The sequence below is a fragment of the Podarcis bocagei genome, assembly GCF_964188305.1.
Source record: "Podarcis bocagei genome assembly, chromosome: 14".
Lineage (NCBI taxonomy): Eukaryota > Metazoa > Chordata > Lepidosauria > Squamata > Lacertidae > Podarcis > Podarcis bocagei.
Window position 1 is genome coordinate 51776857 of NC_138139.1, and position 16089 is coordinate 51792945.

General features: G+C 47.3%; 1 protein-coding gene across 4 annotated transcripts in view; it reads left to right on the forward strand.

Moving 5' to 3' along the window:
* ELFN1 (extracellular leucine rich repeat and fibronectin type III domain containing 1) overlaps positions 1 to 16089 on the forward strand; it is a 262151-nt gene that overhangs the window by 19124 nt on the left and 226938 nt on the right. The window contains exon 1 of one of the 4 annotated variants that reach the window (XM_081169478.1): positions 18 to 556. The exons of the other annotated variants lie outside the window; for them this stretch is intronic. The gene's annotated coding sequence lies outside the window, so the exon portion shown is untranslated. Of the gene's footprint in view, positions 1 to 17; positions 557 to 16089 lie in introns of those variants that run through there. 4 annotated transcript variants of the gene reach the window in all.

Genomic DNA, 16089 nt, shown 5'->3' on the forward strand with positions numbered 1-16089 from the left:
GGCGCCGCCTATGGGCTCCGTGAAGATAAAGGGAACGGAGCATTTAGTATTGCGGCTGGACGGCTCCAGCTTTAGGCGTCTCTGCTCAGAAGGAAAGCCCCGCCGAGACGGCCCGTCCCCTCGAGGCTTCCTCGCGAAGCAACGTGCTCAGGATCGAGGCTATCCCGGGACAAGCGCCTCCGCTGAAGCGGAGGAGCGGCGCCGGTGGGAGGGCTTCTAACTCCAGAGATCCAAAGACCAGGCGATGGGCGCGGCGTAGAAACCGACCCGACCGTCGGTTAAATCGGCACCGGCTCTCGACCTCCGGCGCCCTCTTCTTGCTTTCATTCCCTCTTAGATTTGGGGGTCCAGACACCCGTCTTTCCCTCCCGCTGGCCGGTCGCCTATGCCCGCGAGGGGGCGGCCAGGCGGCGCTGGAGAGCCAGCCGCGGAGGATCGACGGGCGCGGAGAGGAGAGCGCTTAAGGCGCGGCGGCTGCTGCTGCTGCAGTCCAGGAGAACAGAGGAACGGTCGCTCGCCTCACCTGGGCTGGCTGCCTTCGCGCAGGGAGAGACAGGTAAGGGAGCAGGAGACCCTGCGGCCAGCGGCCACCCACCCTCCCTGTCTCTCCTGCCCAGTCCGGCCACCGACCTAGAAACTTTGTGAGAGATCGAAAGAGGAAAGTGGGGGCGGCGGCGGCTTCGGAACTATATAGCCATGCTCCTATACAGCCCCCCCCCCACCTCGTGCTCTGGTTTTGGACCCCAACTCCCAACCCCCCCTCCCCCAGCAAGCGAATCCAATGGTCAGCCACGGTGGGAGTTCTAGCGCCCGCATGGTCTCCTGCTCAGAATGTCCGACTGGGAGACCAGAGTTCGAATCCCGGCCCAGCCAGGAAGCTCACTGGGTGACCATGTTGGGGGGGGGGGCAGGCGCTGCTTGTCAGCCTAGCCTACCTCACAGGGTTCTTGTGATGATATAATGGAAGGGGGGGGGGGAGGAAACCAGGCACGCCACCTTGAAGGGGAAAGAAAACGATGCGTTACATATTTTTTTTTTAAAAATGCATAAGATAATGTAAGAATCGTGGCTGAAATCATTTTAACTGTAAGAAGCTTCTACTCTGAAGCAGCTTAGCCTTCCGGATGTTTTGATCCCCCAATTCTCATCCGTTCTAGCCAGCCTGGCAATTGAGCCAGGATGGTGTAGTGATTAGAGGGCCAGATTAGGACCTGGGAAACCTGGGTTCAAATCCTCTCCCATCCAGCCTAACAGCCTAATCTACCTCACAAGGTTGTTGTGGGAGTTAAATGAGAGTGGGGGGGGGGACCATGTATGCTGTCTTGAGCTCCTGGGGGTGTAAATGTGATAGATTAGATAGATAGATAGATAGATAGATAGATAGATAGATAGATAGATAGATAGATAGATAGATAGATATAGAAAGAAGTCCAAAACATTTGGAGGGGAAGGGGGCATAAAGTCAGAGATGGCTGCTGACCCAAAAGGACATTGGATGAATAAATGCTGGACAATTTTTTAATTTATTTTGCCTTGTTGTCAGTCATTTAACTTTCCTCTCCTTGGCCAGAACCTTGGGAGGTGTAGGAAGTGGGAAGAGGATTTATTGCATTGTTTACCCCGAAGCAAGTGCCGCTGTATTGAAGGGAGCTTACTCCCGAGTAAATGTTAGAAAGGAGGAATGCACCATGATGCAAGCTGGGCTTTAGCCCAATCCCTTGTCCTGTAGAGCTGAATCTTGGAGTTGGCATTTATTCAGAGACTCAGTCCAGGCTCTGGGGTGCAAGGAGGTTCCCGTGACTCTGATCAAGCAGGGGTGGCCACCAACATGGATGGCATTAAAAGAGGATTGGACAAATTCACAGAGGAGAAGGCTAAATGGCTACCAGCCATGATGGCTCTGCCCTGCTTGTACTGTCAGAGGCAGAGATGTTTCTGAAGACGGTTGGCCATTGTGAGAACAGAATGCTGGACTAAATGAGCCATTGACTTGATCCTAAAACCACCTCTTATGTTCTTATGGCCTTCAGTCCACACTGGAGTGATCCCTGCCTCTGGCGATAGGAGCAGAAAGGGCCACAACTCTATCGTACAGCATCTGCCTTGCATGCAGAAGGTCTCAGGTTTAATATCTAGGGAGGGACTTTATTCTGAAACCCCGGAGAGCTGCTGCCAGTCAGTGTAGACAGTTCTGGGCTAGATGGGCCAATGGGTCTGACTCAGAACAAGACAGATTCCTATTTGCCTATGAGAGAGCAGATCTAGCCGTGTCTGTCTTAGGATTTAAATGCAGCAGGCACAGCCAATGTGGAACCTTCCATATTTTGGGGGACTACAGCTCCCTTAACTTCAGACCACTGACCATGTTGGCTGGCATCTTTCTGGACACCGAACTGGCTATCCCTGAAATATGTGATAGCTCAGTCCACACACAGTTGGGTCATTGATTTGAGCTTCACGTTGAGCAAAGATTCCTACATTGCAGGGGGTTGGTGTAGATGTCCCTTGCGGTGCCTTCCAATTCTACGATTCTTTGCACAAGGGTCTAAAGCTGGCGATGGAGAATTTGTGGCCCTCCAGATGTTGTTGAACTACTTGAACTCCCCATCAGACCCAGCCATCATGGCCAAGGTCAAGGTTGATGGGAGATGTGGTCCAGCATCATCTTGAGGGCCACAGGTTCCTCATCCCTGATCTAAGTCAATCTCCCTCAGTTGGAAGCAAGGAACGCCAGGTGAGAATGTCCCCAACAGGTGGCTGTTCAGGTAGAGCCAAATGTCCAAGTTTAAATCCCCACTGGCTTTCCAGGTAGGGCTAGGAATGTTCCCTGCTCGAAATCCTGGACAGCCGCTGCCAGTCAAAGTAGACATTACTGAACTAGATGGACCAATGGTCTGATTCAGCAGAAGGCTGCTTCCTCTATTCCTGTGTCCCCATGTGCGAATAACAGCCAGCCTGGATCATGGAGGCCTTGTCAGATAAACGTGAGTGCACATCCCAAAGGCTTCACCAAAGAGGAGATACACACAGTTGCTTTCTTAAGAAGAGATGGGGACCATGATTTTTATTTTAAAAAGGGTGTTGGATATGTTCTGATGACCATTCCCACCTGCCTCCCAACCCTAAGGCGCAGCTGGAGCTGGATAACTCAGAGTTACAGATAATGGAGATTTTTCGGAGTTGAGTATCTGCTCTGGGTCCATAACGATCTCGCATCGACGTCACTCCAACGCTGAGACCTTTGAGACAGGCAGGGTTTGGGGTCAAGCTCCTAAAATAGCGACGAGGACACATCAAAGATAAGGGAAAGGGCAGCCAAGTTGAATTTTTCAGTAAGGCTTTAAAAAAAATAAAAAAAGAATTTCTTGATCTATCTTCCCTGAAGTTATACTCTGCTCAGCTTAGATTTTTTTGAAGTTAGTCCTCTTTGGAAGTGAGGAGTGGATGTGTTACTATAAACCCAGGGGGCAGAAGGAGATGTACACATGTGTTGGGTGTGTAGGGGCCTTCACAGGTTACATTCAATGAGGATGCAAATAGTGTGTGTGTGTGTGTGTGTGTGTGTGTGTGTGTGTGTGTGTGTGTACACACTACACAAACCAACAAGCGTTTGCTCTTTCACTGCAACTGTAAAACCTCCAGGTCACGGGGAGGCGGAGGCAAATAGGTACCGGGCATAAACTGAGATGTGTCAGAGGGACGCTGGAAGGAGGTGCAGATGGGAAAATGGTTTTTTTGGGGGGGTGGGGGAGAATGACACTTCCTCTCACCTTGGCTAAAGGAGAGGTGGAGTATGAGAAGACTGGCGGTGGGCAAGGCGCTCTTCACAAGCTCAGGAGCAAGGGAGCCAGCCTTGACTGGGGGCCCGGGGGAGGTGAGTCCCGGCGTCCGGGCGTAGTTGGCTCAAAGGAAACGATCTCTTTATCGGTTGGAGTGGGTTCGGGAGGTGGCAAGGAGGCCAGAAAACCTTGCCTTAAAGAGGGTGTGTGTGTGTTCTGTTCGCTTTTAGTTGGGTCCCCTGTTTGGCGTCTCCAAATGGGCCAAGAGGCGATCTTTGTCTTTAAAACATCGGGGAGGGGGCTCCCCTGCTCTTCTGCCCCCCTTCCTCGCCAAACAGACCTCCCTCCCCCGCTCGCCCCCGTTCTTTGCTCTTAAATGTGAAATGTCATTAGCCCGCTAAATCGAAGAACGCAGCGTGAAGCTGCCCACGGCATTGATCTGGGCTCGCAGCGGACTGCATCTTCATTAAACTCCAGGGGGCGCGGAGGATAGAAAGGCGCGCGCGCGGCGGGGGGGGGGTAGTCTTCCTACCCCCCTCCCCAGCACACACTCCAGCCCCTGGGCTGCAAGCTGGTGGTCGGGAGGGGTGGGAGCCTGGAAGGGAGAGACGCGTATTAGTCTTGTTGTAAAAGAGCTACCAGCGCAGGACGGCTCCTCTCTGGCAGGGTTGGCGCGTTTACACGACTCGGGGTTGATTCGAATCCATTGGTCCTGGGCAGCCGGCCAGTCAGGTCGCTTTGGATTTCGTGGGTCGCACCTACGCCATTCATTTAAAGGAGCCTGGCTTCCCCTAAAAGAACCTTGGGAACTGTAGTTCACCTCTAAGAGGACTACGGTTCCCAGAGCAAACTACAGTTCTCAGAACTCTTGGGGAGGTGGGGAGTGGGGAGGAATGTGGTTTAAATGTATAGTCTCTGATGTCTCCGATGTGTTTGCACACACTCAGTGGGACCTGGGGCTTCTGCCTCCTAAGTCCTGGTTGCACAGCTGGAACTGGAAAGTGGAGAAAAGTATTGCCCCAGAAGACTGTGTCATCCAAAGATTGACTCTATCAAACCCCTTAATCTGGATTTTGTAGCTCCCCCTGAACATTCCCGAGAGCTATCTTCCCCTCCTCACTGTCAGAATGGTTTATGCTTAGCCAGTAAAAACATGTGGACCCCCTTTTCTCTCAGTCCCCCCCCCCTTTCAATGCCTGCTTGTTTATTTAAATAAAACAAGAAATCTTAAAGGAACAGCATGAAGAGGGTGCTGGGCTGCAAAAGGGAAAACAGCAGCGAGGAAATCTATTACCAGTCGTCAAAATAAATATTCAAGGCTGTGATGTTTTCTGCATGGAATAATTAAGCCCTTTCCGAAGATTATAGGTGGGACTGGTGTGTGTATGTGTGTGAATGCTCAAAGGTTTAATAAGGTCAGCAGACCAGGCAGAGTAAGTTAACACTTCTGCAATATTCTTATGCAGGCAGCATAATATTGATTGCATATTTCAATCATTTCTCCAAGGAGATCAAGGTGGAGTAGATGGTTTTCCTTCTCCTCATCTAATCCCACAAGAACCCTGTGAGGTAGGTTAGGCTGAAAGGCAGTGACCGACCCAAGGCTACCCAGTGAGCTTGGTGGTGGTGGTGGGAATTTGAACCCTGGTCTCCCAGGTCCCAGTCCGACACTCTAACCACTACACCACACTGTCTCTCTTAGGGAAACACAGCTGAATGTGGATGGTGAACAGTCACTTCTGGGTTTGCGATGTTCAGGAGCCAAAACATTCGGGAACTAAGCTGTTTAAATTCTATCCATGTTTAATATAAAAAAATGAACCCCCCTGTTTTTAGTGGTTCTTATTTTTATCTGCAAACCTGCTTGAGTCCTGTCAGGGGGGAAAGGCAGGGTTATATATAAATACAGCTTTCCTATTACTACAACTACTACTATTAGGAATTCTCCACCATTTTTTATTTAAAAGAAGTTCTGGGTTTTGTTCAAAGCAGCTTTTTGCCATTGGAGGGTGTCTTCAAGTCTCTTCTGTATCTCAATGCAGCCCCCATTTTGCAATCCCTGGCACGAAGCTGTCCATGTTTGACCACGTCCAAGAAGGGCCTTTGAGCCACAGTCGCCTTACAGTGCGGAGGGTTAGCCTTTGCCAATCTTTCACATGTTCCCTGCTGCTGTGTAGCAATATCTATAAAAAAACTACCTGAGAGATGTCTTGAGAATAGAACTCCATCAATTGACGTTCTTCCGTCCACCAGTAAAAAAAATGGGTAGATTTGGGATTTGCACATCAGACTTTGAATGTTGAACTCTGGTGATTTTGAAATCTGGTGAATTTTAATTGAACCCACAAGCTGAGTGACTGAATTTGAGAAGAACAAGGGGGAAGGCTCCGTTTTGAACTTCTGCAAATTTCAATTCAGCTTGGCCACCAAAGGACCTCTAAGAGTTGCTATCAGGAACAGATTCTCGATTATAGGGTCCGATTTTCATGCCTCTGGTCTCCATTTCTATTTGATATTTTAATGGTGTAATCCTGTGCATGGGTTTGCTCTGGAGTAAGCACGGCTGTGTTCAGTGGGGTTTACTCAGTAGAAAGTGTGCATAGGATTGTGCCCTAAAACGAAAAGGGCTCCGAGGATGCCATATTAATTCTTGGCTTCAGGTTTCGCTCTCCCCCCAATTTTTTAAAAGGCCAACTGCATTTAGTCCCCAGTAATCTAGTTAGAAAGACAATTGTCCAGGTTTTTGGTCCCAAGTTCCGCATATTCCTATTTATATATAACTCATCCATTTTCCAAAACAGAACGCCAAAGCACAAGAAGTGCAAAATATAACTTGGTTTTAGCAAGCCACTGGGGAAAGGATGGTTTGCTAATGCTCCTCTTTTCCATTCCATACATTTATTAAATGTATACAGCCACTCATCAGTAAATATTCCCTGGGCAGCTGACAAATGAAACAGTGTTTTAAAATAATTTAAATAAAACACAAACATGCACACACTAAAAGTCAGGAGGGAAAGTTTGCTGCAAGAGGCACCATTAGAGGAAGCAGAAAGCAGCCCCGATTTGAAATACATTTCCAGCTGCTCAGTGTGTTGGCCTTAATTTAGCAATACAGTGGTACCTCGGGTTACAGACGCTTCAGGTTACAGACTCCGCTAACCCAGAAATAGTATCTCGGGTTAAGAACTTTGCTTCAGGATGAGAACAGAAATCGTGTGGTGGTAGTGCGGCGGCAGCGGGAGGCCCCATTAGCTAAAGTGGTGCTTCAGGTTAAGAACAGTTTCAGGTTAAGAACGGACCTCCAGAACAAATTACCGTATTTTTTGCACCATAACACTCACTTTTTTCCTCCTAAAAAGTAAGGGGAAATGTCTGTGTGTGTTATGGAGGGAATGCCTACAGGTGGCATGCCTACAGATTTTCCTCCTCTAAAAACTACGTGCGTGTTATGGTCGGGTGCGTGTTATAGAGCGAAAAATACGGTAAGTTCTTAACCCGAGGTACCATTGTAGTTCACCCTTTGTATGCAGAGGATACCAACTTCAATCCCTTCCATCTCCAGTCTGTTTCTTTATTGTTAAAGGGACTGAGCATATAAGAGCTGCAGAAGACCTGGGAGCACCTTTAATAACAGGCTTACAATATAGGAGGTGATGTTGTTTACATCACCTGCTTTAAAAGCCCAGAAAATCCTGTGTCCAGGCCTGCCTCTGACTCACAACCACCAACATGGGACCCATGTTCACATTCCCCTCTTTGGATTTTTACTGAATAATGCTAGCAATCCTCATTACTAATCCCAAAATGGCAATTCACAGAGAGGTATACCTTAGCATTACTAGCAAATGGAAAGCAGTGATTTTTAAACACTTGATCTTAGCCGAAAGGCTAAGAAGTGATTGAAAACCAGTGATTTTGCATTCTGGAAAGCCATAGAAACAGACTGGAAAGCGAACAGGGTGCCCCTACTCTATACAGTGGTACGTCGGATTACAAACGCTTTAGGTTATAGACTCCACTAACCCAGAAATAGTACCTCGGGTTAAGAACTTTGCTTCAGGATGAGAACAGAAATTGCACAGTGGCGGTGTGGTGGCAGCGGGAGGCCCCATTAGCTAAAGTGGTGCTTCAGGTTAAGAACAGTTTCAGGCTAAGAATGGACCTCCAGAACGAATTAAGTTCTTAACCCGAGGTACCACTGTAGAACATGGGTAGGCAAACTAAGGCCCAGGGACCGGATCTGGCCCAATCACTTTCTAAATCTGGTCCGTGGACGGTCCGGGAATCAGCGTGTTTTTACATGAGTAGAATGTGTGCTTTGATTTAAAATGCATCTCTGGGTTATTTGTGGGGCATAGGAATTTGTTCATCCCCACCCCCAAAAATATAGTCCAGCCCCCCCATAAAGCCTGAGGGACAGTGGACCAGCCCCCTGCTGAAAAAGTTTGCTGACCCCTGCTATAGAGAGCTCTCTATACACACAGCTGCCCTTCATCTATTGTTCTCCATCCTAGAATGACATGGCATGCAGCCAGGTGGGAAAAGGCCCACCCACTTGTCTCTATGACAACCTTCTTGGGAATGTAAATTTGTTGTTGTTTAGTTGTGTCCAACCGACTCTTTGTGACCCCATGGACCAGAGCACGCCAGGCACTCCTGTCTTCCACTGCCTCCCACAGTTTGGTCAAACTCATGCTGGTAGCTTCGAGAACACTGTCCAACCATCTCGTCCTCTGCCGTCCCCTTCTCCTTGTGCCCTCCATCTTTCCCAACATCAGGGTCTTTTCCAGGGAGTTTTCTCTTCTCATGAGGTGGCCAAAGTATTGGAGCCTCAGCTTCAGGATCTGCCCTTCCAATGAGCACTCAGGGCTGATTTCCTTCAGAATGGATAGGTTTGATCTTCTTGCAGTCCATGGGACTCTCAAGAGTCTCCTCCAGCACCAGAATTCAAAAGCATCCATTCTTCGGCGATCAGCCTTCTTTATGGTCCAGCTCTCACTTCCATACATAAATGGTGGAACAGCCAAAACCATTCCCTTAACAAAGGAATCGGTTTGGCTGCTTTATCACATTTCTTCTGCTAAATTCTAGCAGGCCTGGAGGGAACCCAGGATATCATCCAGACTGACCCGCCAAAAAACTCACAATTTTAAAAATACATTTTAGTGCACATTTCTCCGTTAGATGCATTTTTGCCTAAGTAGTATACAATTGCAAGCCATTTTCCCAAATATAATGCATTTATGTGTGTGTGTGCACATTTCTCACTAACACTCATACATTTTGGCATGCAATTTTTGGCAGGGGAGCTCAGAGCATCACAGAATTTGGGGAAGAGCAATTTTTTGAAGTGCTGCTGCATTTCAGGTTATGCATCAGTTTGAGAAGTGTGCATTAGGGATTCACATTCAAATATGAACCAAGAAGATTTCTTCCCCATCCTTCATAGGACGGGGTTAATTAAAGGACAGACGGCAACTTTTCACTCCTGAGGTCTGCTATTACCAGAAGCTATGGCAAGTCACTTCTCCCTCCCCAGTCCAAGGAAGGCCACATTGACACTTACTCTTGTAGCACTATGATTCCACTATAAACAGTCATGGCTTCGCCCAAATAATTCTGTTATTTTCCAAACCCTCCCTTCAGATGTCAAGGAGATAAAGAACCACACTGTAACTTTTAGAAGACATCTGAAGGCAACCCCATATCAGGAAGTTGTTAATGTTTGATATTTTACTATGTTTTATATATGCTGTATGGGTGGTGCGGTGGGTTAAACCACAGAGCCTAGGGCTTGCCGATCGGAACGTCTGCGGTTCGAATCCCCGCATCAGGGTGAGCTCCCGTTGCTCGGTCCCAGCTCCTGCCCACCTAGCAGTTCGAAAGCATGTCAAAGTGCAAGTAGATAAATAGGTCCGGCGGGAAGGTAAACTGCATTTCCATGCGTTGCTTTGGTTTGCCAGAAGCGGCTTAGTCATGCTGCCCACATGACCCGGAAGCTGTACACCGGCTCCCTCAGCCAATAAAGCGAGATGAGCGCCACAACCCCAGAGTCGGTCATGACTGGACCTAATGGTCAGGGGTCCCTTTACCTTTACCTATATATGCTGTAAACTGCCCAGAGTGACTGGGGAAACCCAGCCAGATGGGCGGGGAATAATAATAATAATAGTAATAATAATAATAATAATAATAATAATAATAATAATAATAATAATAATAATAGGTGCTGAGAGTTTTAGGGGACCCCTATTCCCCTCACAGAGCTACAATTCCTAGAGTTCCCAGTGAAGAGGGATTGATTGCTAAACTACTCTGGAAATTGTAGTTCTGGGATGGGTCTAGGGCAGGGGTCTGCAACCTTTAAGACAAAAAGAGCCACTTGGCCCCGCTTCCGAAGAAAACAACAACTGGGAGCCGCAAAATCATTGTGACATTTAAAACAAATATAACATGCCTTTATCCGTGGCTGGCCTACCGGGGGTCCAAAACAGGGACGTCATCTTCCTCCTCGCAGTCGTAGACCTGCATGCACGCCGCTGCCCTCCGATCTGACAGCGGGCAGGAAGGTGATGTCGGGACGGTGCGTGACTGATGCACGCACCGCCCCCATGCGATGTCACAGCCAGTACAGCGCCCACCACAGTGGGGAGTGTCGGGGCGCACAAATCACCTCCTCCCCTCGCTAGTATCCACCCCGGAGCCGCGGCAAAGGTGTAAAAGAGCCACATGCGGCTCCAGAGCCGCGGGTTGCAGACCCCTGGTCTAGGGCATCTCCTAACAATTCTCTCAGCACTCTTAACAAACTACGGCTCCCAGGCTTCTCTGAGGGAAGCCGTGATGGTTTGAAGTGGTACCACAGTGCTTTATATGTATGGTGTGATCGTGGCCAAAGTCTCTCTTTGAATTGAACTGAACTGGACCTCTCCCTTTGCAACTCAGAGGCAGGACTGAATTAAGGGTTGGATTTATTTCTCTCTTCTTAATTCCTGCCCCCCCTTTACTTTATGCCTTTGAGACTCTTCCAGATTAGACTGTGGATTTGGCTGGTTTCAAGGAGATGGGGGAGGGAGAATTGCGGAGGGAAAAACCTTGAAATACAAGGCAGGGAGCCCTGGAGAGGATGGAGATCAGGCCTCAGATAAGGGTTTGTTCTCCCATGTCTGGTTAGAGAAATCCTGTTTGATCATTAGGAGGAACAAGATCTGAGGCCTCCCCTGAAGGAAAGATTAACTCAGAAAGGTCAGGTTTAGGGAGTTGTTCTCTGTGTGAACACACGGGAGGAGGGGAGTTGTTTGTACAAATTATTTATTTTGGACTCTGGAAAGGAGCTTTGACGTGAATCACGCTGGTAAGACAACGGAGGCTGTAATCCCAGCCATACTTTTTGCAGGCTGCATCCCACCGAACATGGGAGGACTTGCTTTGGAGTAAACAGACATAGGATCAGGCTATAATCCTATGCACACCAGTGGTGCAGCGGTAAATTTCAAAGTACCAGGAGCCCATCAGGACAGTTTCAGGACAGATAAAAGGAAGGACTCTAGTTAAGCTATGGAAGTTGCTCCATCAGGAGGCAGTGACGGCTATAAAGGAGAACTGGGGTGGGAGAGAACAGACCCTCCAAGTGTCCCCATTTTCCAGGGAGACCTCCCAGATTTACAGAAGCTGTCCCAGTTTCTGATTTGATCCCGGAATGTCCCACTTTTCCTTAGGACATCACTATTTTCATTGGAGAAATGTTGGAGGGTATGGGAGAGTGCCCTTGCTTGAATTGATTTTAGAATGAATTGATTTTAGAATGAATTGATTTTAGAATGTATTTCAGTTAATTGATTGTGATTGATGTAAACTGTGTTGCTTTTATTGTTGTTAGCCGCTCTGAGCCCGGCTTCAGCTGGGGAGGGCGGGATATAAATAAATAAATTAATAATAATAATAATAATAATAATAATAATAATAATAATAATAATAATAATAATAATAATATATTATTTATACCCCGCCCATCTGGCTGGGTTTCCCCAGCCACACTGGGCGGCTTCCAAAAGAATATTAAAATACTATGATACATCAAACATTAAAAGCTTCCCTAAACAGGGCTGCCTTCAGATGTCTTCTAAAAGTCTGGTAGTTGTTGTTCTCTTTGACATCTGGTGGGAGGGCGTTCCACAGGGCGGGAGCCACTACCGAGAAGGCCCTCTGCCTGGTTCCCTGTAACTTGGCTTCTCGCAGTGAGGGAACCACCAGAAGGCCCTCAGTGCTGGACCTCAGTGTCCGGGTAGAACGATGGAGGTGGAGACGCTCCTTCAGGTATTATTATTATTATTATTATTATTATTATTATTATTAGCTTCCTATAAGTATCTGGCTAGCCACTGTCAGTAGAGGGCACTGCACTAGATGCGCCATGGGCCTGATCCAACAGGGTTTTCTTATGTTCTTATCACTTTGGCCCCCATAGCTATGCCCCCAAGGGAAGTCCAAAAATGCAACATCGTCTCAATCCAATACATATCCATCCCTCCATCCATCCATCATTTCTCCCCTTTCCCTCCAACAGTAGCAGTACATAACATAACACCCAACACACACACACACACACACACTCATTGAAAAAGATCACTCTTCCCAAACCTGGTACTCTTTTAATGTTCTGGATTACAACTTGCACATGATGCCATCCGAAATGTATGGAGGGCAGCAGGTTGGATTGTAATATAAATTCAGCTTGTAAATGGGCTTTGAACTCTAACGTAAGATTTCCAGCCGGCTGACATGCAGACTTTAGCTTTTAATTAGAAATGCAAGAAAAATCTTCCAAGGAAGTGTTACCAATTAGTGCCTAGTACAAAAAAGGAAAAGGAAAAGACCAGCGTCTTATTTTCTTCCTTCTCTGGCTTGGTGCTGGCTTCCGTCTGTCTTGAGAGACAATGGAGTGTGCCGCTGGGGGGGGGGAAGTGTGAGCGACACCACAGTCTCCTCCCCAGGGTGGAAGCCTGGGCAGTGTGTAGGGACAGTGGCGTAGCGTGGGGGGTGCAGGGGGGGCCGGCCGCACCGGGCGCAACATCTGGGGCTTAGGGTTAGGGGGCGCAAATCCACGGGTTAGGGGGCGCAAATCCATGGGTTAGGGGGCGCAAATCCACGGGTTAGGGGGCACAAATTACTTGCCTTGCCCCAGGTGCTGACAACCCACGCTACACCACTGTGTAGGGAGGTCCTGGGCTTCCCAGGTAACAAAAACCCCCTCTTGGCCTCACTGATGGAATGATGTACCGGTAAGTTTAGCCAAGCAGATCCCCCAACTTTTTCAGTGGTTCTGACCCCTCTGCTTTTTAACAGTAGCCTAATGCCTTTAAAATGGTGAGCAGGTTCAGGGCCGGATTGAGGTTTGATGAGGCCCTCAGCTACTGAAGGTAATGGGGCCCTTTATATAATAATAATAATAATAATAATAATAATAATAATAATAATAATAATAATAATAAATAATAATGAAATTTTATTTATATCCTGCCCTCCCCAGCCGAAGCGGCTAACAACAGTAAAAGTAACACAGGTTACATAAAATCACAATCAATTAATTGAAATACATTCTAAAATCAATTCATTCTATAATCAATTCAGAATCAAATTAATGGCAACCATTGGGCTAGAGTTCTATGAGGATTACAGAAGGAGGGGGTCAGACTGTGCCTCGGCCAAAGGCCTGGTGGGACAGCTCTGTTTTGCAGGCCCTGCAGGAAGATGTCAAGTCCCGTAGGGCCCTAGTCTCTTGTGTCCAGCTGTCTTATGTCCAGCTGTCCTTTGTCAACAACAAATTGTTGCTGTCTTTTGTGTTGAATATATGCTATATGGTAATTTATGGACCTAATGGGTATCTAAAGCCATTTGCACATAACAGGCGCCCACACAACACAAAACGCTGTTGCTGTATGTAGGTTTCATTTTATTTCTTTTTTATCTTATATTTTGGAAATGTACATCCTGTTTTTCCTTTCCTTTACATTTTTTGGGGGTTCCCAAGAGAGTGGGGCCCTAACCTATAGCTTGTTTAGCTTATACATAAATCCGGCACCGGGCATATTTCCCGAATCAAAGAAAGAATATACCAGGGAAAGCATTATCTAATAATACTGGCATGTCAGGAGGAGAACCAGTCAAAAAAGTTGGCAACCTATGATGAAACCATGTGCTACATTCCTACAGAGCAGTTCCTGTGGTTCAAAGCAGGATATACCGTGAGCTATGGTAAGCATTTTGGCTCTCTGGCATAGCTATCTACTTACAGATTTGAAAATAAGGGACCAGCAGCCTCGAAAATAAGGGATCAGCAGCCAAAATAAGGGCTCAACAATTACTTTGATAAAATACATATTTTGTTGCATGCAAATGGCTTTAGATACCTATTAGGTCCATAAATTACCATATAGCATATATTCAGCACAAAAAAACAGCAACCATTTGTTGTTGACAAAGGACAGCTGGACATAGAAAGGGCCCCATTACCTTCAGTAGCTGATTTAAGGGACATCATCAATAAGGGATAGCAGCGGGACATGGAGCTGGTATAAGGGACTTTCCTGCCAAATAAGGGATGCTTGATAGCTATGCTCTCTGGGCAGAGGGAAATGCTCACGGTTGTTTTCTTCTTCTTGGTGGGTGAAACAGCTGGGGATTGAGACGTCTCCTGGACACGAATGCCTCCCAGCCAAAGCACCTGGACTGCCTTTGAATGACAGAGGAAATGGAGGTGTGCTTAAAAGTGTCAGAGAGAGAGAGAGAGAAGGAAGGGAGTCAGAAGGAACTTAATTTGTAAAAGACCAGACTTCAGTCTACCCAGGTTTCATTCAGTTAGTGATGGATCACACTTCAGCAAAGTGCCCAGTTGGAGGCAGATGTCAGTGCGAATGGGAGACGGTGAGTCATCATCAGCACCACCGAAGCAGCAGCTGTAAGCAGTTTGGGCAGATGAGATCATTTTAGCCCATGAAGTGTAGGCAAAAGAGAGAGAGAGAGAGGAAGGTACAGAGTAAAATCTGATGGAGCAACCATAGAAAGCTCCATGGACCCCCTAAAAGCTCCAGATGGATTTCCTGAAAAGATAGCAATACATTTTTATTTTTTTAAAAAGAAGGAGATCCATGATCTCAAGGATGTGCTGTTTCCCCAAGTAATCTTTGTAAGAGTTGGTTTAAACGAGGACAGGAAATTTTCCTGTGGTTGGAAATTGGACGGTGCGGTCAAAGGGGGCAGGAAAATGGAATCAAGGACTTAAATATGAACAGAAGGTTCCGACCAACCATTAGGAAGGACCTTCTGGTGGCAAGAGCTGTTTGACAGTGGAACAGACTCCCTCTGAAGGTGGTAGGCTCTCCTTCCTTGGAGGTTTCTAAAGAGAGGTTGGATGGCTGTCTGTCAGGGATTAGCTGTGTATCCTGCATTGTAAGGGATTGGGCTATATGACACATGTTTAGGGATGCGGGTGGTGCTGTGGTCTAAACCACTGAGCCTCTTGGGCTTGCTGATCAGAATGTCGGCGGTTCGAATCTCCGCGACGGTGATGAGTCCCCATTGTTCTGTCCCAGCTCCTGCCAACCTAGGAGTTCGAAAGCACGCCAGTGCAAGTAGATAAATAGGTACTGCTCCGGTGGGAAGGTAAACGGTGTTTCCGTGCACTCTGGCTTCCGTCATGGTGTCTGTTGCGCCAGAAGTGGTTTAGTCCTGCTGGCCACATGACCCAGAAAGCTGTCTGTGGACAAACGCCGGCTCCCTCGGCCTGAAGTGAGATGAGCACCGCAACCGCATAGTTGTCTTTGAGTGGACTTAACAGTCCAGTGGTCCTTTACTTTTTTAAAAAAAAACCTATTATGGTTTTATCCTGCTTCTCAGGCAAACATCGTCTTCCCAAAATGGCTCCCTCCAATCATAAATTTGGTTCTGTATTGGAGGCAATTAGAAATGAGAGGCAGGGCTTGCTGTCAGACTTACAAACTTTGCAAAAAGAAAATATTCAAGGCTAGTGCAGTGGATGGGAAGGGAAGCAAAGGAAGATAATTTGTATGGTGCCCGAATGGAGTTGATGGGTTGCAGTCAAAACAATCTTCTATATCTGGGTGGAGCCAGGCAGATCTCCACTTTTGGGTGGCTTGGATGGAAGAATTTCAGCTCAGTGGTGCTCTGGTAGCTGAGGCCAGTCTGAGGATGAGCAATAAATTCAGTTTGGGTCATATTTTAATGTGAATTTGCCTAATCTGCACTTTCTGGAAACTGTATACAAACTGAAATGCAGCTGTCCTTAGGAATT